We start from the raw sequence: 10,913 nt of genomic DNA, 5'->3' as shown, positions 1-10,913 counted from the left end.
TAATTTAGTTTTCATAATAACAATATGAAATAATACTAGTTTAAGTCTATTTTTTCAGATGGAAATACTGAGGTGCAGAGACAAAGTGACTTTTTTTTTTTTAACGTTTGTTTATTTTTTGAGAGAGAGAGCGAGCAGGGGAGGGGCAGTGCCAGAGGGAGACAGAATCCCAAGTGGGGTCCATGCCGTCAGCAGAGCTTGAACACACATACTGTGAGGTCATGACCTGAGCTGAAACCAAGAGTTGGATGCTTAACCAGCGAGCCACCCAGGCACCCCCAAAGTGACTTTCTTACTATGACACTGTTAGTAAGTGGCAAAGCCAGGATTTGAACCCTGGCAGTTGGCTCCCAAGGGCTTGGTGCTAACCACTGTGCTATGCTCTTCCTGCTAGGCAGTGAAGGTGCAAGTATGTCAGGCCACTTACGTTGGTCTGGTGCTTCAGATAAAACACTTGTATCATCTGACTCTTTAGGAAAGCCGTGGCAAGTGTTATGATCTCCACTTGACAGATATGGAAACTGGCATTCAAAAAGTTAACCGATCTGCCCCAAGTCACAAAGATAATGTGCCCCAGAGCATGGTATTCATTTTTTTTTTTATTTTAGCAAACTGAGATACTTCATACATTATTTGATATACTGTATTTTCTATTAACTTTAGTTGTAATTTTACTGTATCATAAAGCAATTTTAAAAAACCCCATGACTCATATAAGGTACAAAATCTTTTATTTTATGAATACACCTTAAGTTTTATTTTATGAATATACCAACTACTTCCTTGTAGTTGGACTTTTTGGTCTTTCCCTCTTTGGGAAAAAAGTATTATTTTGCTGCCACTGACAGCCTTTTACATAAACCTAGATCTTTATCTGGTTTAATGATTACTTCCTCAGAATAGATTAATTCTTAGGAGTGGAGTAACTGGGTCAAAGGTGGTGAACTTTTTGCCTATTACTGAATTGTTCTCCAACACCACTAACTACGGAAGGCATCTGTTGAGTGAAAGAGGAAAGCTGTGTGTGAAATCCCTCCTGTATTAGCCTGGGTTTGGTCAAGAAAATAAAACCATCCCTACAAGTTCTTTAGGGAACAGAGTTTAAGTAGGAATTAGGCCTACACGAGTGTGGGAAGCCTGTAGAAGTTGAGAGTCTGGAAGGCTGTGCCAGAAGCTGAGACAATCCATCAGTAACCACGTCATCTCAGGGTAGGGGGAGAAGTCAGAGCCCATGGAGATGTCGGAGAGTCTACACCACCAGTCACCATGACTGCAGAGCAGAAACTTATGGACAGGTCTGAAACGTCACTGCCTCTGGCCACAAGGGACCCTGGCTTCTGCCTTCCACATTTTGCATGAGTTCTTCCCTTTGGCAAACTCTAACTCTGAACTGCCTAGTACGGAGATTCTAGGAAGTGTGGTTCAGTCTTAGAAGGATCCGTGCTGGTGCTGGCCACTGACGTCCCTGAGGCCTTCTGTTCAGACTCAGTGGAACTTGATGGAGCCTTTTACTGTCCCTTGCAAATATGAAAGGGAAGAAGTGATTATCTTATTTTAGTTTGCATTTTTCAAAATTGTGAGTGTGGTCTTTCAAGACTCTGGTCTTTCAAGTAGTTATTGGACTCCTATTTATTAAACAAATATTTCTAAATACATAATATAAATCAGTTATAGCTCTGGGCTTTGGGGAAAACTGGATGAATAAGGCAGGCAGTTTGTGTTCTCCTGAAATATTCCAGGGCAGGGAGATTAGACAAAGGAACAAATAATGGAACAAAATAATTTCAGGTAGTAATAGATACTACAGGGGAAACTGTGGATGACTTTGAAACAGGCAGAAGAGGTCGCTGAATATTGTGTCCATGAATCTGGAGTCTCTGGAGATCATTTGATACTGTGGGGGTGGGGAGGGGGGGCTGTCTCTTTATCACAAGGCCATTTTACAACTGTGGAGAGAGGGAAGTAGTAGAAAACTGTTAGTAATGAAGTGAATTCCCCTCCATAAAAACGCAAACCGTGTCTGGTGGAATGCATTTGATTATCACCTGTCAATGTGGAACATTTTTGCCAGTTTGACGTCAATTTATAAATTGATTTCAGCATTCCTTAGCTGAATATCCACGTGTGGCACTTGAACTTCTCTGTTGAACTGGTTGTAACATTTCATTGGTTACTTCATGAGTCTTCAAGTTAAAGAGGATCTCTGATACATCTTCATTTCATGTGTATATGAGAGTCGTGATCATCTCTTATATTAAAGTATATAGCAATTTGGAACAAAAAAGCAAGGGAATTTCAGATGGTGATAAATATCAAGAAAATGACATAGGCATTGTTCCAGAGAGTGACTGTGGGGAGCATGGGAAGCTGCTCATCTGGAGTGGGTAATCAGGAAAGGTCTTGCTGAAGACGTGGCATTTGAACTGAGACTTGTGTATCCATTCAAGGAGATGTCACTTGCAGACGGAGGGCACAGTGTTCTAGGCCAAAGGAACAGCTTGTGTGAATGTCCTTAGACAGGGACAGGCTGTCATAGTCAAGAATCCAATTGCAGTAAGTAAGGGGGTGAATGGCAGAAGGTGTGATCAAAGATGCCGGTGGGGCCAGATTACGCTGGGCCTTTGAGGCTATGATGTGGATTTAGAATTTTATTCTGAGTGTCGTGAGGAACCGTCGTGGTTTTGCACAGTAGTTGTGTAAAATGATGTGAAGTGTCATCATTTGCTTTGTGTTAGGGAATGGATTTATGTATCTTTTCCCAGTGTTCCATTCTCATTTACCTCCTCAAATTAGTGTTAAAGTTGACATTTTAATTACTTATCAAGTCTTATTATTAGTTAAAAAATATTATTTTGATTAATTGTAAACCAATATAATCATGAAAGTAACACATAACCATTGGAGAAACATTTGCAACATTAAAAAATGCATCAGGAAGAAATAAAAACATATTTAGCTTTTGGAAACATATGTATATATAGACATACATATATATGTGTGTGTGTATCTATATATAAATATATGTTTATATTTAGCTCATGTAACATTTTAAACTTTTATAGTGTCTCAGGGTCTTGGCCACCTTGAGCCAGCAAAGATAACTTACAAGACATCTTCTAAGGTAACTGATCTACTAACATTTAGTGATTTACAAAGTTTTCTCTGTGGCATCTGCTCATTGGGCAACAGCAGCTAATAGGTACTGCATGCAAGCAGCAGGTGCCAGAGACACCTGAGACGTTTGACCCAAACCCGGTTCATTTCAGGTCACACATCTGCCCTTCCTTCCTCTGAGAGACACCCACTGGGAAGGCTTTTCCGGCCTAGCCGCCCCAGGGGCAGGTGGTAACCTTCTACGCCCACCTCCCATCAAGGAGCACATCTGGGAAGAAACTAACCAGTGGAAAGTAAGCTTGTACAAAGAAAGCAAGAAGAAATTCAGTCAAAGTGTCCAGAGGCTTGTATGATAGGAAGCTGGAAACAGGCATTCTTTTCCTGGGCTTTCAATGAAATAAAGGTATATTCTTTACTTAAAGATTGCTGTTTATGTCAATGGGGTTACATGACACGGGGTCCGAGAAAGGCCTCCTTTTTGGGTGGACACTACCCTCATGTTATAATGAATGAGAGCAACCAACAGAAAAGGGACTGATACCCTCACAGTGAGGTCTCTGGGGTCCAAATTTCTATTAATGAACATGACGTGGGAAACAATTCTAAGGGACATTTTTCTGGATGGTCTTTCTTTGTCTGTAGAAGGATGACTTATTAGGTAAAGGGAAGGCTTCAGCATTGAGGTAACTTAGGAATCACTGAAGTGTAATTGAAAGTGACCAGACCTTGTGCTCAGGACTGAAACATAATTATGAAAAACTGTGACTTTACTATTCTAACGTGGGGTCAAGAGCCTGGGAGTCAGGCAGACCTGAGCTTAAACCAGCTTTGCCACTTGGTTGTGTGATCTTGGGCAAGTTAATTAACTTATCTTTTCTGCTAGCGTCATAATAGAAGGCCAGAGTCTGCATGTCCCCCGGGGAAAAGGAATGGAGTCCTCAGAAATTAGCAAGGTTCATGTAACCCCATCTAGGAGGGGGACCCAGAAGAGAGTAGGCAGAGACATTCCACAGGCTCCGGGGACATGGGTTTCATTGCAGTGGGGGCAGAATAGATTCTTCAGCTGGGACAAAATATTCACAACTACGGACACCATTCATTGTCATGGACTCTGTCACAAGCTACTTTCTTATTACTAATTTGGTATTCTAGGAATTTTCGCATGGGTAAAAACGAGTGTCTGGAGAGCTGACTCAGATAATCTGGTTGCTGGATTGACTTGCTTAGGCTGAATCATTTGAAGAGTCTCAGTTTTCCCATCTGTAATTTGGAAATTATATGTATTTCCCAGAGTTGCTGTGAGGAATAAATGGAACATGGATGTTTATTGAATTCACCTTCTTTCTTTATCAATGAATTAATTTGTTCAGTTAACAATTCTAACAGACACTGCACCATGCACCGAGGGCTACAGCAATGAATGGAAGAGATATATAGTCTCTGCTTTACTTCTTTCATGAGACATACTCTACAGGAAGGTAAAATTTAAAAAGTCATTCAAAGAAACCTATAAACAGGTGATTTTGTAAGGGCTATGAAATAGAAAGTAACAGGTGTATTGACAGATTCTGTTTAGATTTTGTGCAGGGGTGGTCAGGTAAACCATTCTCTGAAAAATAGTAAGGTTTCAAGCTGAATGCTTGAGTGGTAATAGAAATTAACCAGATGAAAAGTTTTGTGAGTGGTGCAGAGAGCGCTTTAGGAATGGGAGATGGCCTGTGCAAAGATCCCAAAGTGGAGGAGACTTATTGGCCACAGTGGAAGTGAGCCAGGGGAAAGGTGTCCCCTTAGCCTTGCAGGTTTTAATTCCATTATTCCCTCAAGCACATGTGCTATAAGCCTCTCTTCAAAGGCCTAAAATCACAAAGTATCCCACCATAAATATCCATCTTTCTCTTCACCTATGCTCACTCCCTGAAAAATAGTGAATTGGCTTCTTGGGACTTGGAATTGAGTTGCTAAACGAGGGTGACTGCATGTTCTACTTTGTCCAGGACAGTCAGCCCTGGAGTCTGCACATTATCCCCGAGTAATTATCCACAGCGTGTGCTTTCTTTCTGAAGTCTGTCCTGCTTTGGTTGATTAATTATGTGGTCATCCGACCCTTACTTAACACATGGGATTTGGCCCCAGTCTGGAGGAAGTCATTCATTGTGTTTTCTGGAGAGATGTTCCTTTTTGTGATAGTTCCCTTCTTCTTTGTTCAGTTGGATTGTATTTAAAGCTTTGCAAATGGTGTCTGTTCAGACAGTGGCCATTAAATAAAGGGTGGCAAGTACTACTGTGGTGGTAGTCATAGTCTTCTGTGGGGCTAATGATTCCTGCTGATAGAGGGGCCCCGCAGTGTGGGCAAGCCACCGATTACCCAGACTGTTTACCTTTTCTATAGGAGGAAAGGAAATAATTTTTGAATGCCTACTCTAAGCCAGCCTCTGTGCTGGATACTCCTGATGCATTTCAGTTCAACAGTGTTTTTTTTCTTTTTTCTTTTCTTTTCTTTTCTTTTTTGGGTGAGAAATAGACTCTATCAGGCACAGTGTGTGACTGCTGGACAGAGTTACAAAATGACTACCGGACTTCCTCCCAAGCTGCCAAACAGTACTCCAGGGGAAGGAGGGGTGGAAGAGCTCGTGTTTTCTCTGCCCTCTCCCTTCAAGGCTGCATGCGGATGGCCCCATCCAGCCAGATGACCTGTCCACTGATGAATGGGTCCTTGATGATGGCTTACACCAGAGGAGCATACTCAGTGGGGCCACCCAGCCAGCTGAGGAGGGGCACCTGGCTGGCCAAGAAGTTGCACACTTTTTCTGGGGGGCTGGTTGGCAGCCTGCTTCCATGGAAGTGGAAGGTGCAGTGTGTTCAACCTGGCCCTCAAAGGCAGCTACTCCAGCAGTGTTGATGATGACGCCATGCTGGCCTCCCTGGTCTGGTTCATCCTGGCCCATCTCACCGGCCCCCAGGTGCGTCACATTGAAGGTGCCCGTGAGATTCACACTGAGAACTCACTGGGAGTCCTCCAAGGTGTGGACCTGATTATTCTTTAGGTTGTGTGTCTTGATGGCCACTGCACATTTGACTGCCACAGCCACATGGCCACACTTTTCTTTTCCTAGAGTCAGAGCTGCTTGCACGTCCTTCTCCGAGGTCAGAAAGCAAAGGTACAGCTGTTCCCTAACTCTTGTCTTGGGCTTCCCCATCAGCATTGGGCAGATCCGGAAGCACAGCAGTGGCCCCTTGTCCTGTCAGTCACTCTGCTGTGGCCAGACCTAGACCAGAGGCTCCTCTGCTTATTAGAGCAACCAGGCCCTTTATGCCTTAGCCGTCTTTAAATCTGTGTTTCTAGGTATGTTTTTTTCCTCCTCTTGCTTGTAATTCTGGCTCCAGCCCTTATTGACTGGGTGACTTCAGGCAGATCACTGACCTTGGTGGACCTCAATTTGCTCTTGTGGAGGAAGTTGTTTAAAATGGGGGTTCAGATTCAGTGGAGGTGTTCAGAGGGTAAGCCTAGAATGAGATTGCAAGGAAAGCTATAATTTTATTGTTTCTTTTGTTGTCTGAAGAAAGAGTGCTTGCAGAATAGGCTTTGAGATTATGTCCCTGAGACACCACTGCCACCTCCAATGTGCTGCTTTACAACTATGTGTAAGACACCCCCACCAACTCTGTCCATGAATCATACCCAGGGGTGGGGGCTCGACCACGGAGCCAGATAGCACCACTGGACTCTGGTTTCACATTCTGGATTTAGAAGGTGGGCAGGAGTGAGAAGTGGTTTTTCTGCTGGCTGCCCTGTTTTTGCTTTGTCTTCTCTCTCTAGCACATGACAGGATCTGGCAGAGGTAGTGGTCAGGAGAGCATGATGGGGGAAGTAACCTTTTCTCTCATTGGGGGAGATTTGCTCCATTGAAACATGAAGTGCAACTTCACACGGTGGGGCCCTCGCTGGCTGGCAAAGGGCAGTGTATTAGCAAACAAAAGTGTTCTTATGTTTTTGTCAATGAAAACTCAGTAAACCGCAGGAAGAGATGACAGTACCTTTCCCACTTCATTCACATGAATGATAATGAACTCCATTGTACAGCAGGCCTTTGGGCATTATCTGATGCTGCTATTTCTGCTGGTCGGAATGTGCACATCTCCCGCATGACTCAGGGTCGTGTAGTCTCTGTCCCACTGGATGACTCTGAGAGCGTAGCATTCTGTAGATTCTGAGCTCCGGCCTCGATACCCAGCACCTCAAGATGAGCATGGCCATGTGGGCTCCAAACCTTCTGACATGAGAAGTCATTCCAGCGGGCATTTAGATTACAGTGAGCTTTTCTTAGGGTTTTTAAATATATGGTGGCTTTTTGGCAATTGAAATTGTCACTCTCTCTGTCTCTTACACACGCACACACACACGCACACACACACACACTACTCAGTGATTAGAATTTCCAGTGAAGCAGAATTCATGAAAATAATTCTGTAGGGTGAAAGGAAAGTAGCAATATTTAAGTATATACCATGCTACAGAGCCTACACCAGATACTTCCCAAAACTGTCTTGTTACTTCCTTACCAAATCGTCTAGGTAGATAGATGTTATTATCCCTATTCTATTGGTGGGGACACTTAGGTTCAGAGAGGTGAAATTATTGACCTAAGATTATCACAAATAAAAAGGATGGGTCAGGAAACTGACACCAATTGAATTAATCAGTTACATAGTAAGTTGTAGACCTTTCCTCACTGACTTCTCATAGTAACTTTATTATTATTCTTATAGATGAAAAAAAAATCAGAGTTCCATGAGACTTTGTCTCATGTCACAGCCAGGATGGGAAGCATGTTTGTTTGTTTTTTTCCTTTCCTCATATCACACTACCATGTGATTGGTTCCACTTTTGGCAGCCAGAGGCCATTCATAAGCCAGGGTTATCTTAGGGAAGTGATCAGAAGGGAAGCTGGCCAGGGCTGATCTAGCATAAGCTCTCCTACCTCTGTCAAAAACTGTGTCCAAAGGGCACCTGGGTAGCTCAGTGGGTTGATAAGCATCCGACTTCGGCTCAGGTCGTGATATCATGGTTCGGGAGTTTGAGCTCTGCATCAGTCTCTGTGTTGACAGTCCCAGACTTTCTCTCTTCCTCTTGCCCACTCATTTTTCTCTCTCTCGAAAATAAACATTAAAAAAAACTGTATTCAATCATTTCTTTACTCCCTTAGCAAACTTTGAAGACCTCTTGTGCACAAAGCATGCAAAACAGTGATTTTAAACCTTGTGTACCAGGGGTGCCTGGGTGATTTCATAAGTTAAGCATCCAAGTCTAGATTTTGGCTCAGGTCGTGATCTCACAGGTTAGCCCCTCATTGGGCTTCTGGAGCCTGGTTGGGATTCTCTCTCCCTTACTCTGCCCCTCTTCCAGCTTGCATGGTTGGTCGCTCTCTTTCTTTTAGTAAATAAATAAACTAAAAAAATAATAAAGCTTGTGTAACAAAAGATAGTGCATGTGTATTCACTATAGTAAGGCAGTAAGCAATGTAGTGCAGTTTTGAGAGAGTTTCAGAAATAAGGAATTGTTCTTGGTGGAAATGCACTTGACAATATCCTTCATAATCTCCAAGCATTTCAGTAATTTGTTTTTAAATCTGTGTTCTTGAAAAACATTCTTTTCTTGTCACCAGGTCAATTTCCAAATATAGGGTATAGAACTTAAAAAGAGAAACTACCATCTATCAAATACTAACTTGACTTAGGACCAAGCTGTATATATCAGCTCTGCATTTTATGATAACCTTAAATATAGGTGTTATTTTCACTTTTTCTAAGACAGAAACCTGAGACAGATTAAACAATTTGAAATATCAAATCTTCAGCCAGTAATAGATGGAGCCAAGACCGAATATTCAGTTCTATTTCAGAGTTTTTGTGCGCTCCACTCCCATGGCCTGCTGCTGCATGCATAAATGAAGCTTTCCCCGCTCAGCTCAAATTTTGAAACCCCTTATCAGGCTTTGTTATAAAACCCGTGAGGCATTTTGCAGCAATCTCAAACAATTCGCCCTAGGATTGCGGCTAGTTGTTCATCTATGGCCCAGTGACCCTAATTTTGTTTAAAATTTTAAGTTGTGACCCCACTGAATGGTGCAGTGTGTCTGTGCTGTGTTTCCTCTGTAAGAGCCCAAAGTCCCTAACACATCTTAGGTACTCAGTAAGTGTTTGTTGAATGTAATGTGATTTTTTTGTATAATTGCTCTGGGGTTTTTTTTTGTTTCTTTGTTTCTTTGTTTTGTTTTGTTTTGTTTGCTTTTTTGGCTAAAAGAAGACTAGAAACAGACACCAAGAAGGGAGGAACATTTAAGACCATAAGATGTTGCTATTAACTGGAAGGAAACCAAAAAAGAAAACTATAACAAGTAGATCTGTGATTTCAAAAGCATCAGGGTTGGGCCGAATGACCCCTGGGATATCAGCAATCTCAGTCAAATCCTGCCTTACCTTTTTCACAGGACAGTACTCTCAGGAAAGTTGCTGGCTGTTCGGCACACTGGGATAAAGAGAGATGGCTCACTGCAAGGCTGACCATCCTTGGGCTCTAACCAGCCCAACCCCGTCCAGCCTCCCTAAGTAACAAGGGGATGAAACTCTTGGCACAGCTGTCCGGTGTGCCTCAGCACATCGGTTAGGAAGTACCATCCTAGTGCCACAAAACTGTGCAATAAAGGGCGATGCCTTCACTTCTGTAATCTAGTGCCTGGTGCTCTATCAGCCCTCAGAAGTGTTGAATTGAATGGTGACTTCACATTTTCCAGAAAAGTTCATATTTAGCCTCCTTTTCTCTAGAAGATAGGACAGTATGTCATAATGGGTGTTAGACAGGGTTTGAAATGAAAACTAAAGAAATGGTGTGGTGGATTTATAAAGTTTCTCAACGAGTCAGGGACAAAGCCGGGAGAGGGCACATTTTCTTCTTCTTCTTCTTCTTTTTTTTTTTTTTTCTTCAGTTAAATGGTTACACTTTAGTCCTGCTTGGGAGGTTTACATCGAGTGACCAAAGCTGCCAGATGTTTCCAGTAGATAGACCACTGTGAACAGAGTGCAATGCAGACACCCGGAGTTTATTTCTGTGTGCACTGAGAGGTGGAAAGGAGGAAGGTAATGAGCAGTGCATGCTGCATGGTCTGGATTCTATTTTAGATTTTGGATGATACAGTCCTGTTTGGTGATTATTTGTATCCTTTTTCAATCTGAAAACTTTCAAATAGATATTTCCAATGTCAAAATTAGAGAAGATCTGTGTGCTTGTGTCCGTGTGGTTTCTTTGCTGGGGAGTAACTTGGAAACCATTGCAAGCTGATGATAGCAGCCGTTATGATTTGACTAGCCTGGCATGAATTTTTCCCAAAGATATGCAACACCGATCATCCGAAGACTGACTACTTGCTTACCAGAAAAAAAAAGAATGATCTTGAGGGGAAGGGAAGAGCTGAAGCAAGCCTGCGAGGGTTTTTTATGTCCTAATTTTTTTTTTTCTGCAAGAGGTACCTTCTTGAAAGTGATACAGAAGGGCTGAGGTTCTATTTTTTTCCATTTTTTTTTTAAACCATGCTCTTGGGAAGTTGCAAAAACTGAACAGAAAGTATGAAATCTGGAAGTTTAAAAAAAGGCACAAAAACTCCCCAAAGTGGCAAAAAAAAAAAAAAAAAAGCCCAATAAGGTTTACAAGGCAAAACTGCTGACTCCTTGTTTACTTAAAATATGGTAGAAGCAGGCATGAACGAAACATAGAAAATACATTTTAGTGATCAAAATACAAAAGA

The 10,913-nt window shown here is 42.3% G+C and overlaps 1 pseudogene; it reads right to left on the bottom strand.

Annotated features, from left to right (window-relative positions):
• Nucleotides 1-5,766: 5,766 nt before the first annotated feature.
• LOC144219919 (3-hydroxyacyl-CoA dehydrogenase type-2-like) overlaps nt 5,767-10,913 on the bottom strand; it is a 6,851-nt pseudogene continuing 1,704 nt past the window's right edge.

The sequence above is a fragment of the Crocuta crocuta genome, unplaced genomic scaffold, assembly GCF_008692635.1.
Source record: "Crocuta crocuta isolate KB4526 unplaced genomic scaffold, BGI_CrCroc_1.0 scaffold119, whole genome shotgun sequence".
Lineage (NCBI taxonomy): Eukaryota > Metazoa > Chordata > Mammalia > Carnivora > Hyaenidae > Crocuta > Crocuta crocuta.
Note: the sequence above shows the minus strand (reverse complement) of the source record. Positions and strands in the feature narration are given on the sequence as shown.